The sequence below is a fragment of the Hermetia illucens genome, chromosome 3, assembly GCF_905115235.1.
Source record: "Hermetia illucens chromosome 3, iHerIll2.2.curated.20191125, whole genome shotgun sequence".
Taxonomy (NCBI): Eukaryota; Metazoa; Arthropoda; class Insecta; order Diptera; family Stratiomyidae; genus Hermetia; species Hermetia illucens.
The window spans coordinates 46,163,066-46,188,963 of NC_051851.1; the positions used below are offsets into that span (position 1 = coordinate 46,163,066).

General features: G+C 39.5%; 1 protein-coding gene and 1 long non-coding RNA gene across 2 annotated transcripts in view; one reads left to right on the top strand and one right to left on the bottom strand.

Moving 5' to 3' along the window:
- LOC119652701 (neural cell adhesion molecule 1) overlaps nucleotides 1-25,898 on the bottom strand; it is a 351,966-nt gene that overhangs the window by 236,158 nt on the left and 89,910 nt on the right. The gene's annotated exons all lie outside the window — the stretch shown is intronic.
- On the top strand, nucleotides 21,030-22,923 carry LOC119652702. The gene is made up of 2 exons (XR_005249581.1): nucleotides 21,030-21,327; nucleotides 22,704-22,923. It is a non-coding gene; the product is annotated as an uncharacterized LOC119652702 (long non-coding RNA).

The following is a 25,898-nucleotide window of genomic DNA, read 5'->3' on the forward strand; positions in this document are numbered from 1 at the left end:
TGGGCTAGTGGCATCACATCCGAAATGAGGATATCCACTATCATATGGGGTTGCACTGATCGTGGAAAAATTCTTCTCTCCGATGGTATCGTCACGTAATTTGCGCTAATGAGAATTCACTTGCCAAGATTGGTCTCAACATCGAAGTTGATGGTAAACGACCAAAATGATGGATACGCTGAATGGAGGTTTAAAAGCCTCGCGATTGCATCCAGATCAGGCATTTATAGAACCAAATGGTAAAATGGATCAGGACGGGCCGGCCTCGCTTGTGAATGGGACAAAGGCTGAAGGAAAAAAAGAAGATTATTTCATTTTTGATATGATTTTTGTTTAGCCATTTGGCATTATTTATGTTTCCTGCTTTATTTTTGGTTTGTATATACTCTAACGTAAATTTCAGATAAATTCGTTATGATTGGAGGATTTTCTTCCCTCCTTTGAAGATTCTATTATGTCATTGCACTTGCTATCGAATCTGATTTTTAACCGAAAATGGAAGCAATTTCCAACGGTTCAAAGTTATATCCCCTATTTTTATTGTTTTCGGTTGACCAGTGCTATTTGATGCTGTTGTTATTTTCATTAATAAGCTGCTCAAGATCTCGCACCTTGTGCGGAGCTCGATTTCTCTCATGGCCGTGTATAATTTTACCTGGGCTTTGCTACCGCCGTCGATGAACAGATGCCAAAATCCAACAGTTTTCCGTAACATACCACACAGTGAAAATCTAGTCTGTTGCAGATTACCCTGGAGTGAGCCTTCTTTGGTAAGGGACGATCATTTTATGGTACTATTCGGCCTAACAAAATAGTGAACAATATCATGAGAGTGCTTAGTCTAGATGGTCGCCTCCATATTTAACTAGTCCAGCTATCACAGTTCTTAAGCCGATGGTTTTCCTGGGCTATGTCTTCCACGATTGGCATTTGTCCATCGTTTTTGCTTGGCGCACCTCTGTTGCGCCGATATTTATCAACATTCTAAAACTATCTCTCAAATTTACCCGACCGGTTAGGAAATCACGACAAGACGAACATAGAGGTGTATATGAATTCATTCTGCTAACTTGAGGTTAAAACGTGCGTGCCTGATCCGGTTTTTTCCTGTGTATCTCGAGTTCAAAATCATTTTCCTTTCGACAGCCTTTCTTTTTCTGTCGTTAGGTGGCTCTCTCAACCAGTCATGAACCTTGGCCAAATGGTTTTGAATTTGAAGAAAGAGGTAAAAAAATTTGTATTGAGGATAAATACCCAGAAAACCAGTATTCTCAGTCTGAAAAATCATCGAACCCTTCCTACATATTCATATTCTTGGGAAACTATAGGAAACGACGAAAAATGTTTAAATCGGTAAAAATTTTTCTGTCGACTATTTTATGACGGATGTGATGGATTTATGCCATCCACAAAAATTGCCCTTTGCGGAGCGGTTTGAGTAACCTAAACTAAGATTCGAAAATTATCTCTCAATGGTAATTTTAAAGTCATGAGATGTGATTATAGTACTATTGTTGATCATTCCAAGTATTGCAAAAAGCTTTCTAGGAAGGTTACTGCTTTCAAGGCAGCATCTGTGATAATTTCCTAAAAATGTGATCGTCAAAAAACCGATATTAGTGAATATGCTTTTCAAAAGACAAATTGGAGAGAATTTGTGAATGAAAAAAAACTAATGACTTTATCTACGACTGTTGCGTTCTGCTGAGCATATTGTTTGCATTTCCTCCATATGATTTAAAACATACCAAAAATGAAAACATTTCTGGCTTGCTATCTAGCTAATGTCAATATTGGGGACTGTAAGACGTTGATTTGCTGATAAGTAGTATTTGGTTGAAATACGTCAGGTTCCACCCTTGGCTTCTTTCGGTCAATTCCGGATAAACAAATGGGAGGCATTCCCACTTTTTTGATCCAGTGAACTATGGAAATCAGAAGCATGTATAAAAAGCTATTTGCCAGGGATCACGCATCTTTGAAGTGCAAAGTTTCACATTACTACGTAATACTGGTAAGTTTGGTGGAAATCCGTGTATTATTAAGAAGGCCACAGTAGATTAACAAAATCCCTTTCGCGTAAATTTACTGCATCCTGGGACATTTAGAACTACAGGGAAAAGTCGGAAATACGAATGCAAATACATTATAAACATGAAAGTGGAAAGAATGGAGACGGTCGTGAACCGAAATATTCCAATTGAAGACATACACAAAAGCGCCAGTAACTCAAGCGACCATCTTCCCGCTTCTGAGTTGTTATAACAAATTATTATGCCTAAATCGCGACTGTTCCATGCCCGTTCTGCAAAAGTTATTCATCAATACATCGAAGCGCTCAACTCTCATATTGAATTACATACATAGAATGCATTATTTCCGAGCCTATGAGAATTGCAGATACATATACTGCACTTTGCATGCATTTCAAAGCTCCAATTTTAAATAAATTGCTTCAGGGAAACTATAGTCTGCGTACTACGTTTAGAATAACTGAATATATTGAAGCCAATACGGGCAACATTGATGCAAATCAGTGCATAAATGGATTTCTGATTAACTCGGCTGAAATCCTCAACCAACAATAGCTTCGTTTAAAATTAGCTGCATAATTGCGTAAAGTCAGTGTTATTTAATCCTCCCAGAATTCAATTTTGCAGAATATATTGATAGCTGCAAACGGGTGAAAAGCGGTGAATACTGGAAACTGCTCTAAAAAGCTAACTCGAAGCCTAGAAAACCTTTCTAGATATCTAATTATGTAAATCTTTCATCAAGGAAGTAGTTTTAATTGATGAATACTATGAACTATGGATCTGTGAATAGTCATTAGGAAAAAGTGAATGATATTGAGTTGTGTGGGAACTTGGAGAGCCTAGTGCGAATTTTTGACAGAATATTCAATATTTTCTTTCGGAAGAATCAAATCGAAAATGTTATTTGTTACAAAATCGTCTGTGTTCCACCCTCGCTTGGCAGCAGAAAATGAAGCTTTTGTATCAAGTGTGTTTGAATATTTTCGAGAGACGAGGGTCCTTGACAATGCACGTTGATGCTGCAGATATTAAGTGGATGTAACATACAACAAGCGTTTAGAAGATCCTTAAGTTCAATGTGCTTCAAGCAACCTGGCCCCGGATACGAAACCGATAGTCTCCGAAAGGTTGGAAATATTTTGTTCAAATGATGTTTTAAGGACCCTTCGTCATGGAGCCCGAGTTAAGGGGATTGCTGCATACGAGCATGGATTCTGAAGTAGAGTCATTGAAAGTTTTCAGCACTTGGAATTTCATGCATACCATATATTTGAAATTCAGAATGTGGATGAAGTATCTTGAGAAGATGGGACTTAAACTAATAAATACGTGGAGGTTTCCTCCCATCTGAGATATGTAGACTGTTGTTCGAAAGTATGATGGCAAATGGCTCAATAAAATTCCGCTTCCTCGCATTTATTCCAATTGTTTTTCCTTTTCTTTTTTGTTTTGTTTAATGAATTAGAGAACAACTGAACGATTTGCATTACAGTGATGAATAATTAGCTGATAAAGGCAAGTAGTTGTCATTTCTAAATGTAATCCCGTGAGATGTAGAAAAAGGAAGAAACCAGTATGCTTGATTGAAGGGGGAATCCCATTAGCAGGACATGTGTGATACATATGTTTTGAAGTGTTTTTGGTAGGAAAAGTCATTAGGAATATTAGTAATCCTCCGAGCAACTTTTGAAAATTGTTTGAAAGATTGAAGTTAAAAAGCAATGCGGCATTATTCTGACATTATAGTCCATAACTAGGGCTCTCCAACTGCGGGATATGTAGCGACTCTAATTTTTATCTGCAAGCTTTTAACTTTACATTATTATTATAACTTATTTTCTAAGAATATGAACCTGAATACGAAAAAAAATAACCAAAAATATTTCAATAGATAAAAGAAAACACCTTTTTTACAAATAATGCAAAAAACGGCATCCTTGAAAGATGATACCATTTCATATTCCTGGCAATTATTGGCATATTTATACCTCCAAATTTTGTAATGATCGTTTTTCCTTTTCAAGCTAGAATTCGGCAAATATGAAAAAAGTAATTTTGAGGAAAACGCATTTGAAAAAATGATTGAAAAGTCGCCCTTAGGATATGAAATTATTTCTCACTCTTAATTACACTACTACAAGACTAAGTAAGGACATAAAGCGGCTACATCCTGGGTGCTCGAGCCTGAGCCGATGCCCAATAAGCAGTCGGTTTCATACTTATAGAATATAAAGGAGCACGAATTTCGTTTTGAAATTTTTGTAACGTATTCTGGGACAGTTATGTTAACTCTATGCAATAAAGGAAGTCAATTCTGAAAACATCCTAATGTAGTTTGCAGGTTTTCAATATAGATTTATGGTGCATTGGTGGTTTCCTGAGATAATATGAATATGAGTATTCCGCCCTGTGAGCTGCTCGTCGTGAAAGCGGCTAAAAGGGATAGAGATTCATGGGCTAGCAATCTGCATTTCCAAGCTTCACTTTTCAAAACTTTCCAAACTTTACTGTTAAACAGACAACGATCGCTGTCTGCAATGCCCAGAAGACAAACGACAATGGTAGGGAGGGTCCTCTGAATGCTCGCTTCCCCCAACTCGTGCAGGAATTCGAACGATATAAGCTGGACATTATGGGCCCGAGGGACGTAAGATTGATGAGACCCTGGAGAGCACTCTTTTCCATCTTGCGTCAATGTGCTTTTGTATTCTAGAAAGTTGAGCTGGTAATAGAAGCGAATTCGGTGTCTGCTTGCTTCTGAAGACTACTGCAAGGCACGTTCTGGGAACCCGTTTTAGACGAAATTCTGACAATAAGATTCTATGCACCAACAGAAACTTCTAACATATTCGAACTATGATTTCGACTAGCAACTAAACGTACCTTAGGAGAGGCTTCCTAAAGGTAACATTGTGATCGTGGTGTGTGATCTGAATGCCAAGGTTGGCTCTGACAACACCTAGCTCGGATATGTGATGGGGAAGCAGAGTCTTGGCGACCGTAACGATAATGATGGGGTGTTCGTGGATTTCTGCAACTTCCACCTTCTAGACGTTGGTAGTATATTGTTTGAGCGCAGGGCTTCTCATAAGGTTCGGCTTTAATTAACCGACACTGTACGAACAAGCAGACGGACCACTTTGCGATCAGCAGTAGATTTAGGAGTTGTCTCTTCGATGCGGGTAACAACGCTAGCATCGATTTCGAGAGGGATTACCACTTGATGGTCTCTTACGTTCGCCTGCACGTTGCGTCTGTCACTTCTCACAGTAGGACATCTATCTTACCGATCATACAACAGATATACTGAGAATATCGATAAGCATTGGGCCGCCATCAAAAACACTATTTTCTCGCATGCTAAGCAGGTCATTGCCCACGTCCCAAAATGGGAATCATAAGATCTGGCTGACGGCAAAATCGTGGAAGCGAATTGATGAACGGAAGGGATTGAATGCTCTGCTGATCGTTGAGAGTGATGGCGGGCACGACACGCTAGAACTCCTATACTGTGCGAAAAACCGGGATGTTCAGCATAGTGTGCTCTGAAGCCCAAGAGAATTTGTAATTGCGCAGAACAGGGAAGAGCAATATACCACAGCACCCAATGATCGCAGAAATGTGTAACGCATCACGAAAGAACTTGCATGTGATCGCAAATATTCTAATAGTCCAATGAATGTCGCAAACGGTTGACTCCTCATTCCCGGTGACGAGCAGCCGAGGAGTTGGTTGGTTGGTTTTTACCAGTGTCGCATCCAGTGAAATTTCGCCTTCTCTCCATGTAGTGGCTAGTAACCTTAACATGCTGTCCCTCCAAGCAGAGGAGAGATCATCCCCCAAATGAGTAAAGCCGATAGGTTTGGAGGTCACCCCGTAAAGTAATTTATCGCTGCACTTGCATTTACTGTAGGTCAACTACATCCACTCGCACGGAAATTTTAGGAATCCGATATCTTTCCCAGAGACTAGAAAAAGGGGATGGTTGCCAAGATTCTAAAGAAGGGCACCCGTTTTGAGTGTGATAATTGGAGGGGTATCTGCGTGCTCACTGCCGTCACAAGGATAATAGATAAAATAATTCTCGATCGCATTAAAGAACATCTCGAAAGCTTAATCGCCGGGAGTAGACTGGGTCCCGCTGCGGATCCTCCAGCATTGACCACATTTCCAACCTACAGATTATTTTAGAGCAGTTTAGATTTTAGAGATTTAAAGTTTATATCTTCAGTTCATCTTTTCTTCACCGATTTTGAGAACGCTTTCCGCAGCATGAAGATTGAGTGTATCTAATGTGCTCTATGCAGGAAACAAGTAGATATTATTACAGCGACATATGCAGGAGCAAAATGTTACTGGTTGCATCAAAGTAAAATTTCAGAGGAATTTGACCTTAGAAGCGGAGTCTGCCAGGGGTTTATCTTATCACAGATATTATTTCTTCTTGTTATTGGTAAAGTTCTTCATGTTACCTTGTCCGGAGAACCTGGAGAATTCCAGTGCACTATGACATCTTTCCTCAAACACCTCGACTACCCTGATGACATCCGTTTGCTTTCTCACTGGGTCATGGACCTTGGACAAATGACTCTGGGTTTAGAAAAAGATGCAGGTAGAGTTAGCCTCAGCCTTAGTTAGCCTACAGAACGAAGGTTCTCAATCCGAGCTCATCACATCTTCTCTACCTGCATTACTGGACAGAAGATGTATTTACGAAGCCTGGTTTCCTCCGACGGTGGTATCGAACTGGATATCGCTTGATGCAGTAACCACTGTAAATCCGCTTCCGTTGGTTGTCTAAAATCCTGAAATGTCGTTATGCCAATTCGGAGATCAAGTTAAGACTGTTCTATGCAGGTTTTCTTTCTGTGTTATTATATCTCACTGTCAGGCAAAGTTCCTAGCCTTCGTGAGCACGTATCATGGGAGTACGCTGGCCTGATATTATTCAAGCACAGGACGGCGTAGAAGCCTATTACCCATGAGCAATGTGATTGGAAGACGGATGTGGCAGTGAATAGGCCACACAAAGCATAGACAAATTTTCAGGTATAGCAAAATCTTCATGGAAGGTTATGTTATTTCCTTGGAAGACCTAGTAGCATGCTTGTGTCGTGCTACGCATCTGCTTTGCAGTTGACTGCGCTAGCTTTAAAACATTAACTTCATCATCCTAATCTGGCTAAAATATTTTCCAGAGAAGTGTAGTTGGGTAACACAGTAAGGTACGCCCAAAATTGAAGTTTGCCTGACAAATCTTTATTGGATGAATTTACCTTAGCGCTTACCCGAATCGCCTCAATAATAACATTATATAGATTATGCTAGATTGGGACACTTTGCCCTTAACATAGCTTTCTTTTTTTCACTTTAGCCTTTGCTCCGTACACAAGCGAGGTCGGCCCGTCGTCATCGGTCGCGCCATTTTATTTTATCGAAGGCCTGCTCTGCATTTAGCCGCATGGTTTTCAAATCATCATCCAGCGTATCAAGCCACCGATGTTTCGATCGGTGTTTTGGTCAGTTACCACCGACTTCGATGTTCAGATCAATCTTGGCAAGAGAGTTGTCGTTAGCGTGAATTACGTGATCATACCATCGAAGACACCTCGCTCGCAATTTTTTCACAATCGGTGCAATTCCGTATCAATTTCGTATGTGATCAAAACGTATCGCACTACTAGTGCAAAGCAACATCTGCTTCTCCATTATTCCAAGATGTCGTTCATTGTTTTTTATAGTCGACCAGCACTCAGAACCATAGAAGGGGATGAGCAAACGAAATCGCGGCAAACTTTCAATTTGAGACATTCGTTGATTCGTCGATCACAAAGAACTCCAGTTGTGGAAAGTCATTTCATCCAGGTTGCGCTAATGCGTAAAGCAACTTCATAACACAGTTCTCCAATGGCTGATAGCATACTCGAGAAATTTAAATCGCACAGTTGTGGGCAGATCACTGCCACTAACAGTGACAGTGCCTATTTCATGGGGATCGGTCGTCGAAAATTCAGTTTCATTCAAATTCAATCGAAGACCGTGTTGCATGAGGGGATCATTTCATTTTTGGACAAGTTCAGCGAGATCAATGAGACGCAGGAAAACATCGTCTGCATAAAGCAGTGTATAGGGCTTTGGACCTTGGATGCTCTGTGTGACAGTGTCCATAATACGAACAAAGAGAAGTGGTGAGAGGACGCTTCCTTGATCAACACCGACAGGTTTTCGATATACCCGCCACACTTCGAAAAATTATCTTGGCGCTAGCGTGGCATTGGTTAGACGCTACCACATCTCTTCCCTGGGAGCAGTATGACCGAAAGTGGCAACAGGTGGTAATCGCTCCATTTATATATAATCACAAACACGACGTGGGTGCGAATTATATTCAAAATTGCGCGATTACCACCTGTCACCACTTTCAGTCACGCTGCTCCCAGGGCAGGAGTGAGGCAGCGTCTGATGAGTTGTTGCTGCCCTGGTCGGAACCATCAGCCAACTTTTTTTAAAAAACTTGGATATTAAGCCCAAAAGGAGGAGTCCGTGGATCACAAGAAAGGAAGTAAATTGTTTTCCAAGTGGTCTCAAGACCCTGGACGGAACCATCAGCCAACTTTTTTTAAAAAACTTGGATATTAAGCCCAAAAGGAGGAGTCCGTGGATCACAAGAAAGGAAGTAAATTGTTTTCCAAGTGGACTCAAGACTCCCTGCATTCTCAACAAAGAATCCAAGATAGAATTTCAACGATTAATTAGTTGATCGTTAGTTTCTTGGTCTCTGCTTTTTCACGAATCTTCGTGTTCTTCCTTGCAACTTGGACAGATAGATTGAGAAAATAAACATGATACAATAGATAGGAGCTAGTTAGGTGTATCTTCCGGACTTGTAGGTAGGCACTACTCAGTTAAATGTTCAAATTGGAAAACTTCGCACACAATTTGATGTACATATGAAAATTGCTGCTAATATATGTGCACATATTCCAGCAAAAAATCCAGATCCATTTGTAGAAGGTATTTGGAAGCTCAGATATCATATGGGCCATTATCATCATTCATTTTCAGGTTTTCCAGTTTGATAGTTTTTTGTTTTATGTGGAGTTTTTCAAATAAACCTTCTCAATATTTTGTTTCCTCTTTTTGGTACTAATCTCATAATTATCTACATCTTCGTAATCGAGGCTATATTCGGTGGAAAGAATTTCACATCTCCATTTCAACATAAATAGAGCGATATTACTGCATGCGTGGGCGTTCAGGGTGTCACGGTTTCCACTGAGTTTCATCTCAGAAGGTGTAACCGTTTCCAAGGAAAATTATGCGAAAAACCGGGTGTGGGCAGAAAATTGTGCCCACGTTCCTATTATCTGTTTTTTACATTGAAATTTCTATTCCGGGCGCCCTTTTTCTACCCCGTTTCGTCAAATTTATTTTTTGGGTACTACTTATAAGGAATAAGTACGATGGTATCATACGTCCTCCCTCAGGCCTCCTCAACTTTTCTTTAACGGCCAGTACTTTCCGTTGAAATGTGGTATTCAACTACCTACACCCGTCAATTTTCAGGAAATGAGATGCTTCCAACGCTAGAAATGATGATGAAGGTAGCCTTTTCTTCCAATCTTCCTGTTCCCTGATCGAATCGCCAAAGTTAATTCTTTCTTTCAATACACCAGGCGAATGAATCGTGAAATTCTTTATGGGTTCATAAAAATACCAAACTGTCGTGACTGGAGACAGTTTACAAATTGTGAATTAAATGGATTTTCCCAGAAGGCTGCTCTCTCAAGCCTAAAAACGAAAAAAAATATTTGCATTCGGTCGAACCGAAAAACAAACACAAATCGTTTCCTGCCTAATTTTTCCTTAAGCATGAAATAAAAGAATATACAATAGGAAGCTTTCTGAAATGAAAACAAAAAGAGAACCATTCACAGACGGGAAAAACAAGAACGACGCCAACATTAAGGAAAACATCAAAAAGGGTGAATAAAAAATGCGCACATTAACTTACACAAAATTAACTCTGCAAATTTGGGAAAAGGATTCAAAGTAATAAATTATCACCAAAAGTACTCCGTTGTGCTAAGTCAAAGGCAGTTTTGTCCCCTTGGAGGGCACACAATCGCTTGCAGAGAAGATTTAACTGTACGTACGCGCCAAACCACGCGCCTTCATTTTCCACTCAAAATATACACACTTTTCTGTTTTTCTTCTTGCTCTGAATGTGCTTCTGTCCTTCCACCGCTACCATTTTATTCCATTTCAGCGTTTTTTGATCCCTTTTCAATTAAATTCTACCAAGGATGGGTAAAATTGGTAAGGAATTTTGCATTTTCTTATTCGTTTCCTTGGCTTTCGCCTGTCCTTTCAAGGAAAGCTCCGACCTATCTGCTAATTACACGCGCCTTTGAGTACATATCACAAAGTAAAAGGAGCACGGAAAAAATATGACGAAAATTTTCACAACACTAAAAAAATTGGGAAAGGGAAAGGAACCAATTTGAAGATATTTTCTTGGTCTAAAATATTGCCAGCTTTTATGATGCGAAGACTTGTTAATTTTCAAAAGGGGTTCAGGTTTTAATATTTTCGCATCTTTTCGTGGGACGTTTGCTATCCGCTCCGGAAATAAAGTTTTATCAGACCTTAATAATTAAAGTTAAATAAAAGGAGAAACAAAGTTAAGGATCTAATTGAGTGAAGACTTTTTTCCATGGGTTAGGGTAGGTCGTAATATCTTTCAACAATCAGTTAATTTATTTGCGCTGGAGGTGAATTTGTAATAGATACATGCACTTGCTCCAGCCCATGATCTATAAACACAAATATGTTATTCTTCTGAAAGTGTATTCCCTTCCCATTTCTCTGCTCATTTCAGTGAAAGCATATTGAGTACTCAATTTAAATTCAAATTGAATTCCAAACTTATGACTTCCATGGCTAATATGCTCATATGAGTGTATACGAAAGTATGCAATCCTTGACGTTACAATATACATTGGCTTAGGGAAATTACTTCAATGCAGCATTATTTTTGAAATATTATAGGATACACATTTCACTGCTATATTGTCCTTCTTTAGCTTTTATCCCGTTTTACAACGTCCTGTCGATTACGGATGTCCTTATTTTCGGCGTGATTATAGTGTTTTATACCATTGATCCAACGCAATATCTACGTGACCATTACCACGAAGCGGGGTTCATTGTCTTCGGCAACCAGTCACCACTGGGAGCCATAGGGATCAATAACGTGAATGACTCTACGATAGATTTTGCATTTCAAATGTTCGTTGGTGAGTGCTCCACAAAGGACGATACTTATATTTCACTATTGGCGAAGAGAAATAGTGCGGAAAACGAATTTGTTCTACAGTTATCTTAAAAAAGGGCATATCCGAAATAGTAATCTATTTACGAGGAGATGTCGACTATGCTTTAAAACGCATCATACGCTACTGTAGAGCAATGCCATGAAGCCATTAGAGTCATTTTCTGAAGCCTAAGTGCTTTGGTGCCAACACCAATGACTTGCCATATAGGAAGAGCGCTAAGTTCATCATTCTGCTGGACACACTAAGAATCCAAGCATCGGATACAATTATACAGTTAATATTCATCATCATCATCAACGGCGCAACAACCGGTATCCGGTCTAGGCCTGCCTTAATAAGGAACTCCAGACATCCCGGTTTTGTGCCGAGGTCCACCAATTCGATATCCCTAAAGGCTGTCTGGCGTCCTGACCTACGCCATCGCCCCATCTTAGGAAGGGTCTGCCTCCCCTTTTTTTTCTACCATAGATATTGCCCTTATAGACTTTCCGGGCGGGAATATCCTCATCCATACGGATTAAGTGACCCGCCCACCGTAACCTATTGAGCCGGATTTTATCTACAACCGGACGATCATGGTATCGCTCATAAATTTCGTCATTGTGTAGGCTACGGAATCGTCCATCCTCATGTAGGGGGCCAAAAATTCTTCAGAGGATTCTTCTCTCGAACGCGGCCAAGAGTTCGCAATTTTTCTTGCTAAGATCCCAAATTTCCGAGGAATACATGAGGACTGGCAAAGATCATTGTCTTGTACAGTAAGAGCTAGAGTTAATATTACCGAACATTAATTGAAACTGGACTCCAATGAAGTTCTGTCTCAGAATCGGCTACTCAACTACTAAACGTCGAGCGCCATGTTGCTAATTTCACCATAGATGTATTTGGTCTGAGTGCTTGTGAAAAGGTCGAGTTTCCTTCATAAAAACAATCAAAGGTAATTTGAACCTTATTATTATCGTCTGCCCTCCGGTACAAATCAAGGTGGAACTACTCAACGAACTGAATTTGGAGAGCTTAACTGATCATACTTTTGATACCCCGAAAACGATGTGTACCCGTCCTAATTACTACATGAGCTTAAAACAGAATCAGGGATCGACATTGCTTGGGCCAACATGCACGATGAGCGCAGATACATGCTATCGGTAGTATTAACCGAAAAAAGAAGGTAGCAGGTGGAAAATTGAAGAACGACTGCCAAAGGCTTCTGGACTCGAAGCAAACAAGGCACTTCAACTAGGCATGGGAATGAAACCAAGAGTAATGCAGTAAGAAGTACGTATGTGTGGCCTGAAACGCAGGTGAATTAGAAGACGCTAAAAAGTGTACATGAGTGCAGCATGGTGCCTTGAAATGAAATGAAACTTCTCGAATTCAGGAAACCACCACCTAAATCCATCTTATCGATAAGATTGAATCCATTTTTAAACTGAGAGCATTTGCTTAGAGCCTGGAAAGAAAACAACAGAGTTCGGTATATGATAGGAAGAAGTATACCATTATACAGCTAGCTTGGTGATTAAACATCATTACCTTAAGGCGTTAATTATAAAGAAGTGCAGTTAGTTCTCAGCAGCCAAATCAATGAGTCTAAACTTGGAAGTGCGAAGGTAAAGAGGTGACAGTTTCCTTATATCCCCTTGGAATTTTTTACTCCGAGCGTGAAGCTTTTTATGCACAACCCCTTCAAGCTTTTTGCCACCCACATCAGGCATCCCTGGTATATGCGTATGCATCGGCGTTCCGCGAGACTGTAAGTATCTCCTTCGGAGAGTTTGCCGGAAATCTGACGCGCCAGGCCTCCAAGCATAGAAAGTTTTGTACATGAGTGGGGAAGATTGATATTGAAGTGAAATCCGTGGTAATTTCAGACCTAAACTAGGCCGTAGTGAACTTTTTGTTGTGGATGTTGGGAGTCCTGAACGGTCATGCTGATCCCAGGGTAGAAGTCAGGCAGCGTCTGATGAGCTGCCTCTGCCTCGGAAGAAAACGTCAGTCAACTTTTTTGGAAAACTTTGTTGTTTAACCAAAAAAAGAGGAGTCCGGGGACCACAAGAGAGGAAGCAAGTTACATCCCAAGTAACCCGTCATCAAGTGGGTGCGGACTCAGGACTCCCAGCATCCTCAACAAAAAATAAGGAAAGGCAGTTTAGAGGAGAATATGGAGACAACTAAATAAAAGACTTTAAAAAAATCAATGCATTAAGGTAATGACAAAGCTGGGGAGGGGTCCGATTTGTCAGGAAACCATGTTGCTCTATCGCTATAAGGTTGCGCGCACTCAATCAGTCGTTGACATACTACTTCCTTTAATTTGGTAAGACCTCAACAGATATCTATGTCAAAGTTTGAGACCATGACGTCAGTGGTTAATGAGGCAAAGGAGTTGCATAAAATTTTGCTCTAAAAATTGTTTTGCGGGTGTCTGAACATTGGATATGTTGAAAATAGCATTTGGTTTTAACGTTTTGTAGAGAGCTAGGTTTTTTGGTTCGTACAAATTGTTCACGAAAGAAGCGTTGAGGATGATAAGCGTATTGGTCGTCCTTCCACGCCTACCGATGAGAATCATGTCAACCACATCAAGGATTTAGTGGTAAAAAATCGTAATTTGTCAATTAATATGGAAGGACCAACAACTCTTGCTTTCTTCACCACGATAATCTACCTTCGCAAACAGCATTAGTTCTCTGTGACTTTTTTCTTAAAAAAATCGACACATATCGTACCGCAGCTGCCGTATTTGCCTGATTTAGCGCCGTCTGACTTCTGGCTGTTCCTAAAACTGAAATTGCTACTTCATGGACATCGTTTTGACTCAATTGAGGAGATTCATACCGTATCGAAGAAGGCCCTAAAGGCGGTTCAGGAAATTGATTTTAACAACTCTTTCGAGGATTGTAAAAAATCTTAAAATATACAGAAATAGTAAGAACAAACTAGGTTAAGATAATTGTGAAAAAGATGTAGCGGAGCCAGCAAAATTGACACAAACAGGGATAGACTGACTACCATTACGGGGATTGTGAATCAGGGGCCGAAACAACTTTAAGTCTCCGTGCACTAGAGGGCCCTCAGAGAAAGTTTTCAAATGAGGAAGGTCCTAGATGGCAAAAGGTTCTTCTTTAGTATCATATAGTTTCAAGGGGATGGTTTCATGACTCACTGTAGTGAACTAAGTTGGGTAAGAGTGCAGACATGTTGAAAAGAACAGGACAGTGTTGAGGGTCGATTGCATATTAGGTGATCTAGAACGAAATGCGGGTTGATTAGTGCTAAGGTTGAATTGCAATGATTATAGCTCGCTTTACTGAAGTTTAACTCAGTTGATTTACGCGTAACGTGGGGGTTGGTTCGAGAGAACTACCCTTTGAATTCAGGGGTAGGAAAGATGCAGATAGGTGTTGCTTAGACAGGCTGGAAAAATGAGGTCGATAATGCGATCTAAGAGCTTCTTTGTAGCGTTCAACTAAAGAGCAGATCAAATATAGATGAAACAAGTCCGGGAACCGGAAGCTGGACGCTTCAGGTACGAAAGGTTTTGTGTATTTCTTAGTACGTAGCACGTAATATATCCATATATTATGTGAGAGTATCCACTTTCGGGTGATATTGACACTCATAGTCTTCAATTTTCAAAGAAGCAACAAATTTGAGGTATTATAACTTTGTTAGTAATAGTGTGATTTCCACCAAACTTGGTAAGATCATGCTCTATATTATAGCCTATATTACTGCAAAATGTCATGGTACTAGGATGAACTTAAGGGGGGTTTCTAACCAATTACAAAAAATTGTAGTAATATACTATTATTAAATTAATTTAAACAGATATCGGCATGGAAGGTATTTCGGAGCTCAGGCACCATATAGTGGCAGCCCCCTGATTTTTTTCAGATTTTTCGATTTGGTAGTTTCTGAGAATGGCCCCCTTAAAGAAGTGTTCACTTTCAACCCCCCGCGCTCCCCCTCTTCCACCGAATGTCAAAACTAAGATCGGCTTTGAAAAGTACTAATCGAGACCTCTAATTTGATACCCCACATGACTATATTTGATGAAAAAAAATTTTACACCCCCATTTTGCATGTATGGGGACCCCCCTTAAATTCGACGTAAAAGGATGTAATTCACTGTATGCGTGAGCGTTCACAGTTCCCACCTTTCTACCAAATGTCAATCGCTATAACCGTCTCCGAGAAAAATGCGTGTGACGGACAGACAGACAGACAGACAGACAGACGGACAGACAGTAAACCGATTTCAATAAGGTTTTGTGTTTACACAAAACCTTGAAAAGGGAGCAATTGAGAAGATCGGAGGAGGTACTAGAAAACATTATAAAGCCGGTATTATTTAGACAGTTGATAATTGGTTGGTGGGCAATAGTAGGGTAAAACAATCATGAGGAGATCCAGGGAGGGAGAATAAGAGTACTCAATTGTAATAAGAACTCCGCTAGTGGACTTACGAGATACATCAGGTCTCGTCATAGCGAAGAAAAGAATACATTGCTATGATTACTGTAAGCTCGGTAGCCTTCGTGTTGTCTGGTGTAATTTCCTAAAAAAAGACATTTTTAAGGTCTTGTGTAAAAGAAACCTTATTAGAATTGATTCGATTTCTATCTGTCTGACTGTCACCGGCGATTTACTCGGAAAGGTCTAATCCAATTGTCACAAAATTTGGTGAGAAATTGTGGTATATGAATCGCTTTATATATGACAAGTGGCTTCATTTTGTGTTGAGTTTTAGGGGGGCTGACCCATATATGTGAAAGGAAGGTGCACATTTTTTTTTCACCGGATATAGTCGAACATGGTATCAAATGAAAGGGTTCAGTAAGTAATTTTTGAAACTGATGACACAGGGGAGTGGCGGCTCAAAATGTGTGCTCTGAAAAATGTAACAGATCTCGTTCTGAGAGCCTATCCACCAAAAAAATTTGAAAACACGCCTAATGATGCATCCATACGAAATCTAGGCCTCAAAATACATCCCATTCTTATATGCTTAAATAAAGTTAATAATAGTATATTACTATATTTTTTAAATTTACCCGAAAACCATTCTCAAGTTCATCCCAGAAGTATTATACAAAATTACAGGTACAGTTTTAAGCGATAACATAATGTATATTTTTGGAAAGTTTGACAAAAATCCAACTATTATTAACAAAGTTATGGAAGCTCAAAATTGAATATTTTGAATTGTAGGTACACATATGCAAATTGGAAAACGTGAACGAAAAATTTCTCCCACAAGATGAACACAAAACCTCCATACCCGGAGTGTCCAGCTCCCGGTATTCCAAGTTGTTTTCTAACTTGTATGATGAGTAAGAAAGAGGTTACACGCAAAAACAAAGGATTCAGTATTGTGAAAAATCTCAGCCATATTGGGCCGTCAGTTTCGACCAGAAAATTGGAATTATTGGGAGGCTGGAGACTTGGAAATCAAACAGTGTGATTGCAAAAGCATTTGGGACGACTTCGTCAATGATTTCAACAATATGGAATAAGAAAGCATCTGTTGAAACCGCACCACCTATCGTAAGAGACCACCCATAGCGCAACATAAGGATCTTTAAGAAGCTTTACTTTACTACTAGTTGAGAAAGCTCTGCCCGATTGGAATGACAAGTTACGCCAAAAGATAAAACAAATTCTGTTGCTGGTGAACAACTGCCCAAATATACCCTTGGAAAAGGAATTCAACAAACTCGTATTTTTACCCCCCAACACAACTACTGCACTTCAACTGATGGACCAGGCTGTTGTAAAGATCCTAGAAGCTCTTTACAAAAAAGAGTTCGTTCTTAGCATGATTGAAGAAAACATGGAGATAAAAGCAACAGGTTTGGATACCATCATTATATGTCGGGTAAAGGTTGGCGAAGTCTAACTCCAATTGTAATTACTAATTGTTGTGGGTTTTTCTGAAAAGGTGTCATTCCTAGCAGACAGTGAATCATTTATAGTAGGAGAAAAATGTGTTCATTTCGATGAAAAGTGACGAACTCATAACGCCAAAAATACCCACGGATGATGACAGAATGGATGAGGTCAAGACACTCATTGAAGTGGAGCCAGAAGAAGAAGAAGGGGAAGGAAACTATTTTGAAAGACTACCGTCAATATGTGAACCTCGTGAGGTAATGAGAACCCTGGAAAAAAATTTCTATGGTAGAACTGACACAGCTGCTGAAACAATTGTGTTATTTAGCTTTGTTGGAAACTTCGATTTCTTTTGAACAAAGTTTTATCATGGGTTTCTTTCACGATACAATGATAATGTACGTGATTTTCCGTTTTTACTGACTAACCCCCTCCCCCTCCCTATACAATGAGCATTCGTTCTAACCGGCAACAGCGAGCTATTGGTTACAACGAGCAATACATGACCCTAGTTCTGCTTGTAACCAATCTCTACTTTACTCGTATACGAGAAATTTGGCTAAAGATCCTATTTGAATTAATGATTAGAGTAAGAAATTTTTGCCTCTTTTATATTAAAAAATCGGGTGCTAGTAATGATCACTATCTGTACGTTCTTGGAAGCAATACATGGAAAGTAAGCGTCTAATTTACTAAAGGGACCGAGCTTTTAATCGAATACTGCCTTAAACGGCAACAAGTAGACGAAAGAAGAACAAATATGTCAGTGGGTAAGAAGCATTAATCACACATTAAAAGTGATGAATCTTAAGCCCCAGACACTCCGAAAGGTTTAGAATCCTCTTATATTACTCTGTCCAAAAACTTCTGGAGCTAGCTCACCTAGGGATAGTGAGTTTCAATCTGGCCAACAATGGAACTGTCGATAATAGACACAGCCAGTGCCACCTTGGCCTTCTATCGGCATAGGTGTTCGTAGAATTTTATTTGAGATCAGAGCAATCCATTTAAATGACCCAGACACGCGCTGGAAGATGGTTTGGGGTTCCAAATCATATAATTTTCCACATACAACAACATAAACAGATCTCTGGTGTGGAACACCCTTAATTTGATGTTGATATTGAGAATACTGCTTTTTCGAATGACTGACGGTAAAAATACAAAATGTTCTACGATAACGATGATCTATCCGTTGATGCAGGTAAGAAATTGGTTGGTTTTTGTTTGCTTTTACCATCAATTTTATTGTTCATGCTTTCCTCCAAAAACGCGGCGCAAAGGTCGTTGAAAAAGCCATCAAAAATCACGAGGATAGTCCATCACTTCGTCAACAAAGACGTCACCAACAGCAAGAAGAAACAATATCAATGATAGAATGGGGCCAAGCCGAAGTCCGTTTTGGACCGATTCGTCTGAAAATATATTTAGATGTAGCCAGTGAGATTTTTAGTCGTCATATATCACTCTGATGATAGCTTTGATGACAGCTATTGGTTCCCTTTCCCCGTTGAAGTAAAGGAAAACCTTTCCAAAACCGATAAAGGACAGTTAGAAGGAACATCCCGCCAAGGGCGTGAATTGGATTTAGAGAAAGCAGAGTAGAACTCAGTCTTTTCTTTGCTGATCTTATCATAACAATCATCCCTTTTCTCTTCTTCTTAATAATTGTGCAGGTTGAAACCCACAGTGTGATGGTCAGCGCCAGAGTCCATTGACCATTCAAATACGGTTTTTGCATTTTGCATTTGATTGACTTAGAGCTTGCAAATAAATTTCTGGAGTTTATCAATATTATTTAGAGTTCCTCGTAATTGCTTCCTTTGGGCATAAATACGCCAATTTTAAGAACTTTTCCACAGAATTCCCCTAGGTTTAAAGATTTGCCCCATTCTTTATGTGCGTCCTCGGTTCGAAAAAGTGGGTCTATCTCCAAGTACATAGCTCATCAACTCTTATCCCATCAACCCAAATCACGCGTCTTGAACCTGACGTATTTGGGACTTTCTAAACGTTGAAATGAACCACTTATCTTGTTTTTGAATTAATTCGCATCATTTTTTATAGCGGTCTATCCGTTCATATAATAAAATAGGAACTTGGAATTTCTCCGCGAAGCGAAAACCCGTACTATCAACTTTTACGACAAACAGGGAATACTTTTGATAAATTTTCAACACCCAACTCAAAGCGTCACTATCTAGGGCATTCACTGTCTTGAATCAATAGTGACTGCCATCCGCAGCAAATGTGATTTTTTTTCATCCTTTTTTGAATTAAATTACATAAATTTTTTCGACAATTTTTTTTTTTGTAAATGTCTGTCGTATGCGATTACTTTTAACATTGGCAGTAAATCTGGAATGAATTCTTTCGACACCTATTACTTTTTTTTCATATTTCATTATCTTGAGAAGCGGATGCAATAAGTAATTACTATGTTGTAGTGCGATTTGCAACATTTCCAGCGCCAACCGCTGGGACCAATGGCTATTCTAAATTCCAACAAATCAACATTTGCCACGCTTTCTGTAAGGACATTTAGCAAATGAACTTACGGGTGTTGTATAATTTTCGTCAATACAAGAGAGGCATAAATTTAATAACCCCCGGTGTTACACGAGTCAAGCACGCAAGTTCCGCCCTCCTTACAACTTACCCCCCGTGAAGCTACGTGCGTTTTCTTCGTATTTACTTGGAAACCGTGTAGCTTGCTTTCCGTATTCTAGCACTAGTCAACTGCAGCCAGGCGGGAGTGTATTACTTTTCTTGGTTTTAATGTGGCATGTTTAGATATTATCAATAATGAAGTACCCTCTCAGTCGAAATGTTATCCGGTGAAAGAATGTTGTTTTCATAATCGTAGTCGAAACTAGTAGTGCTTTATGATCCGATGTAATTAAAGTCACCCTGTTGCCAATAAATTATTTAGATTAGCACACCATCAACATACAGTGGAAATGTTGGTTACTTTTTTCGGGAAATTATGTAATATTGAAATTTTAGGCAGTCTATATTCACAAAGCTTATAAATAGAGTACGCACTTGATGACATAGAATTGTGCTCCATATATTTACGATATGACAAAAATATAACTATCGGAAAATTCTTCAAAGTTTTCTTTTTGATAAAAAGAATGAAATCACTTATTTTGAATACATTTCTAATATTTGCAAATTTTAGATTACTAATCACATAGGTTGTAGATTACAAAAGTATAGAAAATTTCACTAAATTCCACTTTACATGTATACGATCATATGTTGTTCGTACCACAGATTATCAACTACTTTGATGCTGTAATTAATATTGCTTGCTATATATCTGCTCATGCTAGTGCGCAATTATATGTATATTGTCGAAATACTTCTCTTCAAAGGATGCAGAAATATTTAGAGTAATGCTGTGGAATTGCGAGCGCACGCTGCATTTATTAATTGAAGGCCGTCGCCGTTCATTAATAATAATCGTTGGCGCAACAATCCATGTTGGATCAGGGCCTTGAAGTGTGTTAGAGCACTTCATTCAAAACCGTAACGGTACACTAGGAGGCAATGTGGTCAGCATTGCGCTCGCCCGAGATTATTACCCTGATTTGACTCAGGTACTCATTCACAGCTGAGTCGACTGGTATCCGACGTCAAATCACGATACAAATTCCACTGCCACTAGTGAGATTTGAACCGCGACCTTCCGTACAACAGCCTTGCGCTCTAACCACTCAGCTATCCGGACGCCGTTCATTGCTCTAACAATTTATGATCATACCGATCACGGAACTGAGTTTGGAGTGATTATGGTGATGTTTGGAGAACGGTGAAGCAAAAAGCAATAGCTAACCGGCATTACAGTTGGAATTTTCAGTCATCGGACCATCGGACCACGTTCCAAAATTCATTGAAAAAAGAGAGTACCGTATAAAGTGAAAGGGTGTTTGAAAATCAACAATGTTCGTAAAAAAAAACAAAAACTAGAGGAGCCTTAATCTAGTGCACCGTGTTGTGTGAATCGGCCGTGAAGATATCCTTGAGAGAACTTGGGTATTGGTCTAATCGTAAGTATTTTACTTCCCAACAACGTCCATGGTGGTATCTGAGAAATATCTTTGAGATTGCTACGTAAGTTCCGCCACAGTGTAGGTATTGCAACCGCTCCCAGAGGTCGTACGCGTATTGTCCGTTACTTTTCGTGGAACAGAAAGTTTGCATTTTCTGCGTGTTTATATCTTTTTCGGCACTCACTTGCATTCAACATTATAAAAAGCTTTAGTTCAGTCGCCAGCCAGCATCCAATTTTTATAAAGACCAGGCAGTGGCCAGTGAAAGTGCATTGTCGAGGTTGTAAAGCAAATAGCGCGGGGAGACTAAGAGACAGGGAGACTGCGCTATTACCTAGGGCTACTAGTTTTATAGTGACTGAGCTGCTTTTGCGATCCTTGCAAGGACCGCCTTCATTATGAGCTTACCCGGTAAGAAAATTCATAATGCGTAATTTCATTTAGTTAGTTAGCGAAGTTAATGTGCAGAAGTTCACAAGACAGACATCGATTGAAGAAGTCATCAGTCAAGAATCTTCTCTTGCGCCGCTCTGGTTACAAGTTTTATGACTCCCCTCAGACAATCCAACCGATTTTTTTTTTCATTTTTTCAATTTTCAACTTCATTCTTCTTACTCCTTGTGATTTTCCCCCATTTAGTATTTCAGGTTAGCCAGTTGGTGGGGCAGTCCCAACGAATCGTTTTAAAGACATCTTGAAATTTTGAAAATTATGCGGGAAGGAACGTTACCAGCGCATATATATATGCGTATACCGATTTGGCATCCATCTGGGAGCATACCTGTCTAACTTTCGGTTATAGGGATAGGTCTGTGTTCATAATTGACTATGGTCAACCCGGATGGTTGCAATTCCTTACGTTTATTACATACGATAAGGCAACTATACCTCAGAGACTTAATAACAGATTTGACTACTTCAAAGTTACCACTCAGGTTTACCTTTTACTAGGTCGTAGAAAGAACATTTGGTCCCGGGCTGAACATACCCTGAAAAACTGTCTGCAGGGTGAAAGTTATGCTGACATTCCCATTATTCCTATTTTTAACTTAAATTTCTATTCTGGATCCGCAAGAAAAACCCGGAGCATTCTTTTTCGAGAGGCCTAAGCCGTTATTGTCTATTTACACCAATAAATTTATATAAATTTGTAAATTATCCATGCCAAAAGGATCTTTATCACAATTTACAGGACGCTAGGAAATATAAAATGTTTGTGTCAAATTATTTTAATATTAAATCTTCAATAAGGATGCATGTCATGGATAGCATTCAGAATGTGATATTTATCGATTACTTGTTCACAACTGTATAAAGTTTAAGGCATTCGACCAGCATCCAGTCTCATATTTTTTGTTATTAATGTCATGTAGGGAAAAAATCTGGATCGGCGTGACAATCAGAAAGGAAGGTATATTCGGGAGGCAGCGAGGATTCGATGTGGATCGACGTATCAGGTGACAGCAGTCGAACCATCATTTCATCTAGTGTTTTTTACTGGACTGAACAAAAAAATGGACTCCGTTGGTTTTAATTTAAGTGAATTCGAAACGTAGATAAATTGATGTCATAAATATATCCATTTCCAGATAATATACCCGATTTTTAATTAGCAGAGCTCGTCGGGAAACAAAAATGGAAAAAAAAAACAAATTTAAAGAGGGAATAATTTACTTCAAAGGAGTTTCCATTAAAGTCAATCGTAAAACGAGTTAATCAAAGGTGACATGTAAAAAACTTTCTTTGCCCTACTTGGAATCCGTCCTACATGTAATTATAATCCGGTGGTTCAGGCAAAGCTTATGACCTCAGAATATACTCTTATCGTTTATTTATTAATATGCATATAGACAAACAAATTGGGACTTCGGTCTATTCGCTCAGAGAGAGGAGGAGAGGTCATTAGCAATAAATTAACCCATTCGACTTGGATAAAGTAATATAACTCCAACACGATTTCCGTAGTGACCAAATGGAATCATATGAATTGACGGGACCTTAAACGTTCCTGGCTTCTTTAACTTTCATTCGCCTGTTTTTGCGGCCCAACTTTTGCTTGTAATGCATTACACACCACAATTTCGTAGATATTTTCTTGGGATTTTCAGATTTTTAAAAGCTGAAATTAGACGAGTTGGCGAATGTAAAAACTAGAGGAATTAACAAACGGCTGCGGTAGCTACGTCAGTAGAAGCACACACACATGTCTTCAGTGCAACCGATATACGAGCACAAATTATCGGATGTGGATCCCGAAACTTTTCAACATCTAGTTGATTCAGAAAACTTCCAGGGTATTCAGTTGACTGAAAAACTCGAGGAAGGGGCCTACGATGTCAATGGTTCTATTACGAGCACGCTGATTTAAGAAACGACCGCTCTAGTAGAAACAATAAATGAAGCTGGTCAAAATCTCAAAATCTCTCAATTTTAGGGGCGCGTAATAAAAGTGGCTAAAAGGAACCTCAATGGGAAACCCCTTCTGCTCATTCAAGAATAAAATATTCAAGGTTCAAATTGAAATGTAATTCATTCCCGCCAGTCTGGTATTAAAATTTTGGATGAGGCATGTAGATGGCATCTACGCCACCATCGAAAACATGGTATCGAAAAAAGTCAACTCTCTCAATATCGAAATATCGACCTCACCCTCTAGAGGATAAAGGAAGGACAACCACTCCTAGACCCCTTATTGAAGAGAAAACAGAAAATATTGGACATGGAGATCTACAAGAAATCGACAGATTACTGAGCAAGTCATTCCCAACACTACGGAACCCGCTCATCCGGATAAAGTCGCCTTTTTCAACCACGTTATTCATCGGATGCTAACTTTTGCCATATCCTCGGAAAGCATTATAAAAGAGATCAAAAATATTTTGAATGCGGCCGGATTGAATATGATTCATCAAATAACGTTCTGGGTGAAGCCAAAGTTGGAGAAACATGCTTTGAACGTCGTTTTCAGTGGTAGGAAACACCAGCTTAAAACTCTTCTGGGATAAATATTGACATTGGATTGACAAAACGGCGAAATCTGGAGTTTATGAAATCGGATAAATGAGAAGGAAAGCAAAAACATTGCGATCAAATTGACCAGGAAATGCACTAGAGGGTATGATTATAATGTCTCCCGAAACGTTAAGTTTGATTTTGAGGATAAAATATCCGCATCTACACGCTTGCAAGTGCGATAGTGTATTCTGCGCAGGCAACCTTGATAGATAGGCTTTACTAAGGTACTTCCATGCATCGGCTACTTTATTTGTATCGCAGCAAATTTCCCTGATCTGTGCCAAAAACCGACCCTCGACCGGACTGGCTAGAAACGCTTGCAAACTTACATAATCCAAGCCAAATGCTTTATCCACACGTTTGAATTTTCGTCGGGTTCGGGGGGTCGGGGGCTTTACAATTGTATGGGCCCGGCATAATATTCGTTCCATGTGCAATATGATCAAACCCGGTACGAGAAGTAAGAATAATTATTATTATGATTTTAGATTGTTTTCCTAATTCGAACCACTGAAGAGACGATAAGTTTTCGCCGAAATATCCATGTTTGTAAAGAACCCCGCAGAAGATTGTTCCGCGCACGTTTGAGAAAGCAAGAGAGATGAATCACTATGGTCTGACTGGACGTGTAACATTCTGACATCTCAGATAGTAGATAAGGCCTTCACTATCAACCTATCGCGTTTTACCTCACTGAGATAATTAGCCCCGATGAGACTGAGATGAAGTATTAACTCATACTATCCCTTACTTGTCGTAAGAGGCGATTACAAGAGATATAGATCAATGGGCTAACAGGTTGCAGATGTTGAATTTTTAGTTGCTACGAAAGCGTTATCCACACCTTGGGTTAGGACAAACTTACTGGTAATAGCCTTAAAACTGGGCGCATAGTTCTTGATAATGGTGCTGAGGACCCAGAGAGTCCTCATTTTCTCCAATTTAAATGTTACTTCCAACGTTACAGACAGTCTGGTGTTAAGAGAGATCGGATAGTGGCACTATGGAGAGTACTTCTCTCACGATACTGCGTTTATGCTCCGAAAAACATGACAGAAATAAGCATGAATCAATGAATCAGCAATCCAGTGTTGGATTGGCGAAATTCTGGTACAGAAAGAGAATGATTTCAATAGTACAATCTTGTGAATCAACTATAAGCAAATGTGGTCCAGGAGAGGCTTCCTAAAGGTGATATTATGATCGTGACGGGTGGCCTGAATGGCAAGTTGAAAACATGATCTTGGCGACCCTAACGACAACATGGAATACTTGTGGATTTCTGCAGCTACCGCGCTCTCATTCGTAACACATTTTTTTAGTACAAAGCTTGCTATAACGTCAGCTATATTTCAACTTACCAACAAATTATAGCAATAAGAGCGACTCCGTTTCAATCAGCAATAAATTTAGAAGCTATCTTCCGAATGTGCGTAACAAGAGAGGCGCTAATATCGATCTCAAAAGGGAACATAATGCATTGGTTTCCGGGTTGCATCAGTCGCTTTTGAAATGAAAGCTCTATTGATCATTGCAAGCGATGGTGAGAGGGA